Genomic DNA, 11,188 nt, shown 5'->3' with positions numbered 1-11,188 from the left:
TAAATTAGTCATAAGCATGCAAACAATTAAGTAAATAAAGAATAAAAGCGACACAAGAAATTATACACAAAGACAAGTGATTGACAAGTGATTCCAATACTTCACATTACAAACTCAAGAAAAGGCAACCTCAGCCTTTACTGCAGAGTCATCAGCCTAGGCAGGATTCTCCTAAGTTTCAAAAGGCAAGCTTCAAAGACAATTTGGATACATCTCCAGATGGGAACCTCAGCATAAACAAGTATTTGTTTCTCTAGTGATTGGAGCAAAGGCAACACAGAGGGGGTTGTTATAGCAGTGTTACATCTAGGTACTAAAATATTGCTCAGTGTAGAAAAATATATGTTAATCCATTTCCAGGGGAAAAATGTCAGCTATATCCCAGTGGAAGGGAAAAACACTAACAGCAAGTGGTATTAGAAATAAATCAGGTGTAAACTGGCTACAGACTTCAGGAGAAGAAAATAATATACATTATGAGTTTAGTTTTTCTGCTGCTGCAAGGCCCTAGTAAGACAACCCCTAGGGTTTTAGGACATTTTATTAGTTTCAGCTGTTAAAACCAAGGGTTGGAGTCGCTGACAGATTTCAAAGGACTGATGATGATGATGATGAGTAGAAAGCTGGAAGAAATGAAGGGTGACTTCTTATTTGAGAAATTGTAAGAAGCTAATAAAAAAAAACCCTCAGAATTAGTGGCAGACCTATGCAGAAAATTATTATATTCTCAGGAATTCCCCTTCACTAGCAAATACCTGCAAAAAGGCAAATGTCTCCATCTTCTTGATGGTGTTAGTGAATCCTCTCAGCCCTACAGCTGCAGGTATCCTGGGCAGCTGGTGCAAGGGTCACTCTGGCTTTAGCAGCTAGGCTGTTTCACTGGGCTGTGGAACAGACCTTTGCTGCCTCTGTTGCCTCCTGAAAAAATACTTTTTTAATGGTAATACAACACCTTTGCCTTCACATTATACTTCTTGAGCTAAGCTCAACCATGCTCTGACTATGTCTTATTTGTCCAAAGAGTGTTTAAAGAGAGGTTTCAAAATGCAAACAAAATCTAACAAAATCTAATAACCACTGTTCAGTGGTGTGACCCAAGAATTTTGAATGAGAAAGAGAGACCCCATGGTCAGTGGAGAAGTACTGTGAAAAAAACGATCTGCATTATGCATTTAAAATCAGATGTTGATAATGTACTGTATGACATGATCCTAGGTGGGAAAAGAAAGAAAAGCCTTCCTTCTCACAGTGCCAGTCTGCCTACTCACAGAAATAAGAAACTATGCAAAAACAAAGTGGAGAAGGAAAACATTCAGTCTGTTTTCCTATTGATAGTACACACTCTTTCCAAAAAGTCTGAGCAAGTGGCCTAAATGAAGTTAATAATCATTTCCGATTAGAGGACTTTGCTGTATTGTCTATTTATTTATTTATTTATTTATCTGTGCGCACTCACAATCAGCAATCAGGTAAGAGTCAATGTCTTTATTCCTAATGTGGCATATTTTTTCCAGGTCATGAAATGCAGGTTAATATTTGATCTTCTATCAATAAATCTCCCCATACTAAACATATAAAGGTTATTCCTGGAAAACACAACCTGGCACAGCCATAAACTTACTGTGATCATTTGTAGGAGGAAAAGCTCACTGATTGGAGAATTTCACGGCAATCATGTGAATATACTGATGCCAATCCCTATTACATTTATTGTCACAGGTGATGTCACAGGTGATGTTACAGATCAGTATTTGAAATATTTGACTTAGGAATTTAATATTATCTCCTATGGACTCTGTTTCACCATCATAGTAGCTGAACGGCATTGATTTCTTCTGTATACCCCCGCTTATCTCAAGCTATTTCATTTTGCTTGTCTTATTGATTTTCATATTCACTTCATACATTATCTTACTGGAAGCTGGTAATGGCCACCTCATGTTCTGTTGTAACCCCTGGGAAAGAGCCTCTTACAGCCATCTACATCAAAATGTACGAGGTAGTTACCGTGCACATCCAAACAAGGGACGACATATTTGTCTCAACTCACAGAGGGAAGGCCTCTGCAGTCTTTCTGTTGTGTGCATATATTTTTTAATGCCTGCCATGATAATATGGATTTAGAAGGAAAACACTGGAGCAAGCCAAAGAGACCTCATTGCAGCCCTTCATCCTAAGTAGTTCAGTCATTCGTGGCTTCTTTCACAACCTCCTGCCTGTAAGTGATATGCCTTTCTCTGAACCCCTTCTTTTCCTACCTTCAGACCAGGAACTAGCTCTTATTCTCTGCTCACATTGCCCCCAATGTGCCACTGTTATCAGAGTGGTCCTATTAGCAGGAAAGGGACACCCAAAGTACTGACAAAAGTAATGCTAATTGTGCAAAACAATGTCAAGACAGCTATGATAACAAATTGTCATTATTTTTGCTTCCTGCTATTCTTACATTTTTTGGTAACGTTAAAATTTAATGGTTACTTCATTCCCATAGATGCACTCATTTATCCAGCTGGTCTGCTGCAGTACAAAAGGATAATGATGCAGCTTTCTGCTGTACAGGGACAGGTCTGGATAAGAAAAGAAGATTTGTAGTTGAAACTGCTGCTTGAAACTATTAACACAGAAAACTAATTTCTACTTAAAGATGCTTTAAATGAATACTTGAGGGAAAAAAATATAACATCACAAACACCTTAAATTGACCATCAGCTCAGTGACAAAAGACAGTATGTTAAATTTAAGGATTTCTCCTAAGAGATTTCATGAGAGCTAAAAGTCTGCCTGGCTGAATAAAATTAGAAGACACATTTGTTCATTTGAGAGTTCTCCAACATGAGAACCAACATTTTATATCTGTATATATAATGTTGAGTGATTACTTTCAGTAACTGTGTGCCTCTTTAATATGTAGACTCACCCAAACCTCACCATGACCCTTACTGAAATAAGGTTCAAGCAGACAATTTTCACAGAGGCCTCCAGGGCCCCACAGCACAGGGCCGTGGAGCCTGCAGGTTCCTGTTTTGTGTCACCCACCTGTGTTTCCTATGGGACATTTCACCAACTGTGTCACATGTGGTTCACTTCTGGTTGTTCTGGCTACCCGCTACAAGACTCAGATGGAATAAAAATGAGTTTCCATGACTGCATTGTCAGAGCAGCCTCCTGTGAAAAGCCAGGCTCAGAAAGACTTCAAGGTTTGATTAGCAGAGATTGAGAGTTCTCTCATTTCCATCTAATTCACTAAGGGGCAGACAGCTAAAGGCTTTTCTCAGCCTTGAACAGAGCACGAACTCACTGGTAACAAACTGCCCCAAACAGCAATTACTTCGCTAGAAAACAGCAGCACCTCGGTGTTCACTGCCCCTCCTCTTGTGATGTTTACCAGCAAACGCTCTCCTAAACATGGACAGACAGGTTGAAACTCTTGCTGAAGAGTTACAGAAAGCAAACTTCCAGAGAGGAACGAATGCACAAAACCAGTATGCCACCCCTTTATACACGAAGAGCAGTGTAACCCATCTGCCAGGGGTTGCTTGTGAGAGTGAAAAGGGTTCAGCCATATGACATGCCTTTAAAACATTCCATCCCCAACAAGAATCCTTAAATTAGCCTGCCTTGAGATCCTCATCAGGCACCTCAGAGAGTAGATTACATTGGCTGGGCTGAGCAAAACCTTGTCCAACTCTACCTTTCAAATGCACTCTGTCAAGTTCTTGGGCGAAGAATTTATCTTCATGCAAGAATTCATTCATTCAAGCAGAAGGAGTAAACCACTTATTTAAAAGCAAAGCCAGGTGAACAAAAGAATCAAAAGCTCCTATATTGATTACCTTTACAAGCTGTTTTGACTTTAAAATCGACCAAACTAAACCCTAAGAGCTACCACGTGTCTTACCAGCATTGCAATTAAACTGTGAGTTGACAATATTTGGTTTTGTTAGCTCTGACATGGCTAAGTGAAGAAAAGATTTGTTTTACCTACTCAAAAGGCCTTCCCCATTTACAAGAAAAAACGTGCAATGAATCTACCCTCTTCTTGGCTGAGTATTTCTATTTTCAAACTCTCAGTTAAGCTTCAATCAGTGGGCCCTACAATGATGTCTCTGGACCAGCTACCATCATGATTCACAACTGTGAGAGCAATTCAATAAGCATCTCTTTTATTCAGTGCCACAGGAACATTTCAAAACCCCTACAGTTCCAGAGGTGCCTGCACCAGGAGCCCTGCCATGTAAAGTCTGAGGACATTCACAAGCTACAGCACACATCTTCAGCCATTTACCACCAGTGGTCAGTGACCACTTGAAAATACTTTCATATTTCTTCCAGATAGTTTTACCAGAGGCCTAATGAAAATGAACTTGTTTGAGCAAATAGTCTGCGAAGGTGCCTTAAGTAATTGTTTTTTAGGCTGTGCTTACAATTTTCAGTTGTACAGGGTGCTTCCCAGTGACCTGCAAGCAGTGGCAGGTCTTAATCCTATTTCTGCTTGAATGAGCTCCTGAAAAGTGCAGTTTTTAGTGCCATCTAATGTCTGCCCAGACTGCATTACCTCCTGCTGGTACAGTGTATCAGACTAATTTCATTTGATCATGGATTCTCCTGAACCTGCTGATCCACAGCAGCACTCCTGGTTCATTACCAGTTGCCTGCCCCATTAGAGGAACTTCCCAGCTAAATCCTTCCCATCTCAGCTCATCTCAGCATCACCCTGCAACCTTGGGGGTCCCCAAGTGCCAGTGTCCCCTGTGACTGCTGGCAAGTGGTGCAGAGGCAAAAGGTCAAAATGACCAACTGTGTTTTCTCAGACACTGAGGCCGGCAGTCAGCTCTAATGCTTTCTGGATCCAGCAGCTGACACTTGCCATGGCACCTAGGAGCTTCCAGGAGAGGGGCTGGGAGAGGCTCAGCTCTAGGCTGAGTGGGTGTGAGTGACTCCTTTGGGGGTCCAGGTGGCAGCAGCAAAATAATTCTGCTGCACTGTGGGAGGCTCTGGGGGAGGTCTCATAGCAATGGTCCATAGCAATGGCAGGAGAAGGTTGGGGGGTATTGACATGGCTGTGTGATACCTTTTCCTTGATGGCTTGTGAGTGGCATAATCCATGAGACAACACTAAGGAGTGAACCTGGCATTCCCTCACCAGCCAGATCAGAAGCGACAGGAGAAAAGCCCACCTGGTACAGCCATCAAAGACAGTGGACCACAAATCCCTGGTCTCTGGCAAAAGGGAGAAATGGACTCAGGTATCCCCATCCTGGCAAATGGCAGGAAAAGCTGATGCCTATATCTTATATATGCTGAATTCAAACTGCCTGGAGGGGACTGCACAGGCACAGCGGTGTCCTTTCACTTGAGATTCCAAGTTCTTATTTCAGTATTCCTTTCTACCATAATGGATTTGCACTGCATTCTAATTGACCAAAACTAATAATTTTGTTATAAGTAAATTGCACTCTTAATTTTACTTAGCTATAACTGATAGAACACAAAGCTACAGAAATTAAACTACATCAAAAGGAAACAGCACTAAACACTGGTGTGAATATTAGACTGAACAATTGTGGCAACAGACCACTACCCCAGCCAACACTATTTATATAAATTAATATTTAGGGCCCAACCAAATCTAAAATAGTTTTTTAATGTGTGTTTTTGCCACATCCACCACTCTAAAATAGAATTTGGATTTCAGTTAAATGGACAAAAGCTGAGGCTGTCAGATGACACTCATTGCATGTATGTTGACAGAATATTTACTGTTGGATTACTGGTGGAGCTGAAGCCTGTACTTCTAATGTCCATTTTTCTACCATCATATCTCTTCCCTCTTGCCAGACCAACTGTTTTATTTAGTGTGTTGTAGAAAAGTCAGCTTATTGTGCAGATAAAAGACCAAGGGTGTTCATTGTGAAGGCCTAGAACTAGGTCATTCAGTTCCCCTTCCAGATTTAATCTTCTCTCTCTTTTGTACTAATGAATCTGCAATGGAGGTGGTTTTTTACATTCTTTGGGCATTGAAATGAAAGCTGTCAAGTGAAAATATGAGAAAAAGCTCTATTTAATGTTGGAGAGAAAACATCTGGAGGTCCCCGTTGTCATGCCAGGTTCTTTGTAGAGATTTTGCTTTTCTAAAGCAATTGTTCACTCACATTTTTCCAAGAGCTACATTTCAGGAGGGGAGCTGAAAATTATATCAGCCTCTCTCAATACATAACAGGGACCACATACTGCACCAGCAGCATTAATATCAGGGAATCCTCCCTTTGTGTCCATCCCTTCTGCAATCTCCCCCATTAGCCAGTAAATCAAAAACCATCTAGGGGTGTAAACTTTTACACTCACCAATGCCTGATATTATTCTCTTTGTGGCACAGCAGTGGTGACAAGGCACTATGGCTTTTACCTGGAAATAACCACATAATGGTAACTTCATCCGCTTCAGCCACTGCTGAGTTTATCCTGTGGTAAAATGCCTCTGGTCTCCTCCAGGATTTTGCTTTTAAGGGCAGGGTAACCTCACAAGCACTTGTTTTCCCTGTGATTAAACATACCATTTTCAACAATGAAGCTAAAATCCCAGGTATGCAGTAACTTCCATGGCTAGGCATTCTCAGAAGAGCTAAAAAGTAGAGTAATGCTTTAATATTCAGACAGAGAACCCACTGAGAAGGAACCTGAGTCTGTTATTAGCCTGACAGACCCAGGCAATATTTCTCTGAAAGCCTGGCTTGGCTATGGTAGGACTTCAGCCCAGGAGCTGAAGACTGAAAGCTGCAGGTCCATGCCATAACGTATTTTCTTTTCTCACTAACCAGCTCATGAGGTTAATATGAAGAGAGTTACTACTCCTCCTACATGCACATAATTTCTCAGTTCATTAAACATTATTGCTAAACTACCAGTAGCTCTTCAATTACTCACCTCTGGCTTACAACTAAGTAAGAGTAGAAATAGACATTAAACATTTTATTCCAAGGAAATTTCATGCTCTGCAAGATTATTTCAGTTATTTGATTTCTTTGGTGGGGGTAGACAGAGAGACTGGGTTTGTCTGAATGAAGAATGAAGTATTTTGTTAATGCTGAAGAGAGGTGCATTTATTGGTTCAGCAAGCATTCGTTTCCAGAATTTGTATAATGGGCAGAGCTGACCAGCCCCTTCCCTCCCACCTTTTCCATCACCTTGCTCGATGCTCTCCCTCCAGCAATATGAAAATGTCAACACTACACCTTTTTTCCCCAACTCTGTGGCTCCTTAGGAGAGATCTGCTGCAGACACATGAGGCCATCCCTTTTCCTGAATCCATAAGTCTGAATTTCAAATCTTGGCACAGCATCAATGAACTGTCAGGAAGTCACTTTTGCTCTCTGTCTTTCCTGCTGTAAAGGAGCTGGAGGGACAGGATCAAGGTTTGAAAAAGAGAGCAAGGAGTCAGAGGAGCTGAAAAAGGTGACCAGATGAACATTGTATTTCAGCAGAAAAAATCCCCAATAACACTGCTGTTTTTGGTAAGAAGAGAGGACATTGGCAACATGCTAGGGAGGGATACTTGCTGCTGGTAAAGAAAGGAGCGAAATCTTGGATATTTGATAAAATGCAAAGATGCCTTTAAAATCACTCTAGGCCCTGCCTATCTGGGTTATTAAATGTATCCAGTTTTACTTGTAAAAAGTATTTCCTCAAAAATATGAACAATTTATGACTTTTAGATCTAACCTCCAGCAGAACTACATTGCATGCCTTCCAGAACAGTTACCAATCCCAGGAAACCTCAAATTTTCATCCAAACAACAGCCAGACCTAATTTCTTTTCTTACAAAAGAGCTGATCAAGGAATTAATTTCCAGCTGGGTCTCAATCATCAACATTTATTTAAAAGCAATGCCACAAGTCCTCTGAACAACCCCTCTATTATGCTATACAAATCAGTCCAGTTCTTCAGTTGGGAGCAAACAGCTTTAGTGCTACCTTTTCCCTAGTTGTCAAAATTGTTGTATGACTGCCAATTTGGGGACAGAAATAACATTGATTTAGATCTGTGTTCCCAGCTGTGAATCCAAATCTGAAGCCTTTACTCTCTATTTTGCATTCAAAAGGAATTACTGTAAAATGATTTATGGATGGTGTCTTCCAGAATTCAATTGTCAGACTCCAAAAGACCAATTGAGTCTGGTATCTATGTTTTCCAGCATTATAGCTTCTCCTAAAGACAGACTTCTTTTCAGGATACTTGTTCACCTGCTGTTCTCAGAGTCAGCCATGGGCTAGGCTCCATCATGCAGCTCCTGACCTCAGGAGAGCTGCAGAGCCCAGGCTACAGCTGGTCTCTCTGGTGGGAATCTCTATAACAAAGTTGAAACCAGCCAGATCTTACCCAGCAGGTAAGAGAACCACACTTTCAGTGCATGACCAAGCTCACCTCTTATAAAAAGCATTGAAGTATCTTTTTGTCTTTACCAAGGAGAAAGGAAGTTTACACAAAAATGTTTATATTGATAAAGTAACTGACAATGAGCCCACAGAACATTTAAAAGGGCACTACTTCAATTAAACCAACCCAAGACAATCTGTTTAAATGCAATTCCAAATGGTTTTCTGGTATCTAGACTGATGGGCTTGGTCTCTAAGTTTTATGAGGAGTTGTTGCTTGCAGCAGTTGCAATGCTCAAGTTATATTTAAAGTTTACATCTAGACCAGGAATGAAATCATTAAGGATTATGCTCTAATCTATCTGACCTGCAAACTATTTGGCTTGGGATTCTGTATCTTGTAATGAATATGTTCCAGAATATAATAACACATCTTCATATCCTTTCTTCCTAGGGAACCTTTCTGCTTCCCAAACAAACAAGCTGGTTCCACTCATTCAATTTCCTGAAAGGGAAAGCAGTGAGAGGATTAGGGAAACTTTGGGTCAAATAGAGAAATATATTTAGGTGCTTACAGTCCCACAGGAATTAGTGGGCACTCAGGCACCTAAGAGACTCACTGGAGCCTGTTCTTAAGTAATATTGGTAGTTTCCAAAAGTGGTGCAGCAGCAGCTGGCTGGCCATGTGGGCTGCATCCATGCCTGGGTGCACACAGCCACCAGTGAAGTCAGTGGGAGGGGACTGACTCCAGAGTCAGGATTTTGTCTGTGCTTACTTTGTCATCTCTCAATTCACATTTGGAGGCAGCTAGGAATCATATGAGACCTTTACCATCAAACCTGGTGGTTCTGAAATTCTGTTCCTACACCCACAAATGATGCTGACTGTTCAAGTCATTTGGAGAGGAGAAGGCACTATCTTGTAATGTCGCACAGCGTCTACTACCATGGGGTCCTGGTCTAAGGGCAACTCCTAGTAATGTAATTAGCATGTTTACCCTTAGTAGAAGCAACTCATAATTTCTTTTCAGTGGTACGATCATTAGTAGAACTTCCTCAGTCACAAAATCGTAGCTTGATTCCTGGTATTATCAATAGACCACCTTTTTTCTCTCTGAAGTAGCTCAGCCAGACTCTTCCTCACATGTACATCTTTGTGGGGAACAGCTAAACCTAAAGCTTTCTGTTCATGTGTTTTCATACAGAAAATTAGAAAACCCCTTTAGGCTTCATCTGAGCTCTGCACAAGTGAGAGGAGCATCGGCTGCAGATGACTTTGTAGCACTTGGTTATATTTACATATCTGAGTTAGCCTGCCATGCCTATACAGTAAGGTATGTGGACTGGACCACCACGGATCACATAAGACCATCTGACTCTTAAATCTTTATCACATGTGATGTACTTAAATTAATGTGTATGAAGGTTAAATACTGCTGTGAAGCCACTCACCTGAAATGACCACTGTTCCTCATGACCACACTGAATGCAGCTGGGACCAGTTTCTGTCTCAGTGGTGTGAGCTCAGTGCCAGTCTTCTGCTTTTGGCTGCTTTGTTCTCCTTTTCCTCTTTTCAAGTCATGGGCCTTAGCACTTTGTTCTAGAGACATCACTGCTCCTGCCCCAGGAACAATGAGGTGCTGCCTGCTGGCTGTGGCAGCTGTCATTATTTCACAGAACTAAGTGTCCATGGGATCACAGCATGCCATAGGCTACAGTTGCCATATCTGAGAGTTAAAATGCAGAATGACCTGGCACACTCTACAAGCTTCAAAAGAAAGAGGCAATAAGGCATCTCAAAAAGTCCCCTTACTTCAGGGTTAATATTTCCATCAGCAGCTAGAACTTTCCACATAGCTATCCTTAACAGAACCAGTATACCAGAATACCAGGAAAAAAAAAATCATTCAGTACTTTCTTATGTTACAAGAAATGCTATGTATGTAAATTTATTTATGTGGAAGATTCCCCACAGAGTATCAGCAAGTCCCTCCACATGTGAGTTGAAGGTGTTAGGCTACATTTTGGATTAGAGCTTGTTCTGGACCTGAGATATTTATGCGTTCTGTTTATAGTTTGAGGTCTTACCAACGATGAGATCAGGCAGAGCCTTGGGCAGGAATGAGCCCTTACAGCTGCATGGTAGGACATTATTCTCATGGAATGTATCCTCAGTTCTGTGGGAATGGAACCACCCAAGTTACTCCAGCCGGTGCTGGTGAAAGGCCAATTTGTTTCCTTCCATTACTGAGCCTGGCTTATGCTCCTGTACACCTCTGCAAAGACAGGGAACACATCCCTGCTTTAATCAGAAAGACAGACATTATTTTAGGAAAACAGGTTCCAATTACCAACACATTTCTCTGGAGCTGTGTCTTGGCACTGACTGCAATCACACACCCATGAACCAGGCTCTTGACACAAGTCAACTCCAATCATACATAACTGGCTCCAGAGTTCCAGAAACTCTGGCCTCGTGGGCACAGCATATTTTCTAATCACATAATGTTGTAACTCATTGTATTGTAGCTGATTCTTTGCTCCCAATAATGATAAGAATAATGAAAAAGGTTAAAGTACAAAAGGAAGATTCAGTTTTGCAAAGCTCCCTTTATCTACCTGAATCCTGCTAAGGTCAAGAGAAAGTCTGCTTCTGACTCATAATGACATTTGAATCAAGTGCTGAATACACTTCACACTGTACAATTTCAGCTCAGGAAGGAATTTACTTCCTTAAAGATCATGTAGTGACAACTTTTATCCTTTCTTGGCAAAAGTCCTAGGAGTATTCACCAAATCAGAGCATTTTTCTCTT

Source organism: Vidua chalybeata, chromosome 1, assembly GCF_026979565.1.
Source record: "Vidua chalybeata isolate OUT-0048 chromosome 1, bVidCha1 merged haplotype, whole genome shotgun sequence".
In the NCBI taxonomy this organism is placed as follows: domain Eukaryota; kingdom Metazoa; phylum Chordata; class Aves; order Passeriformes; family Viduidae; genus Vidua; species Vidua chalybeata.
Note: the sequence above shows the minus strand (reverse complement) of the source record.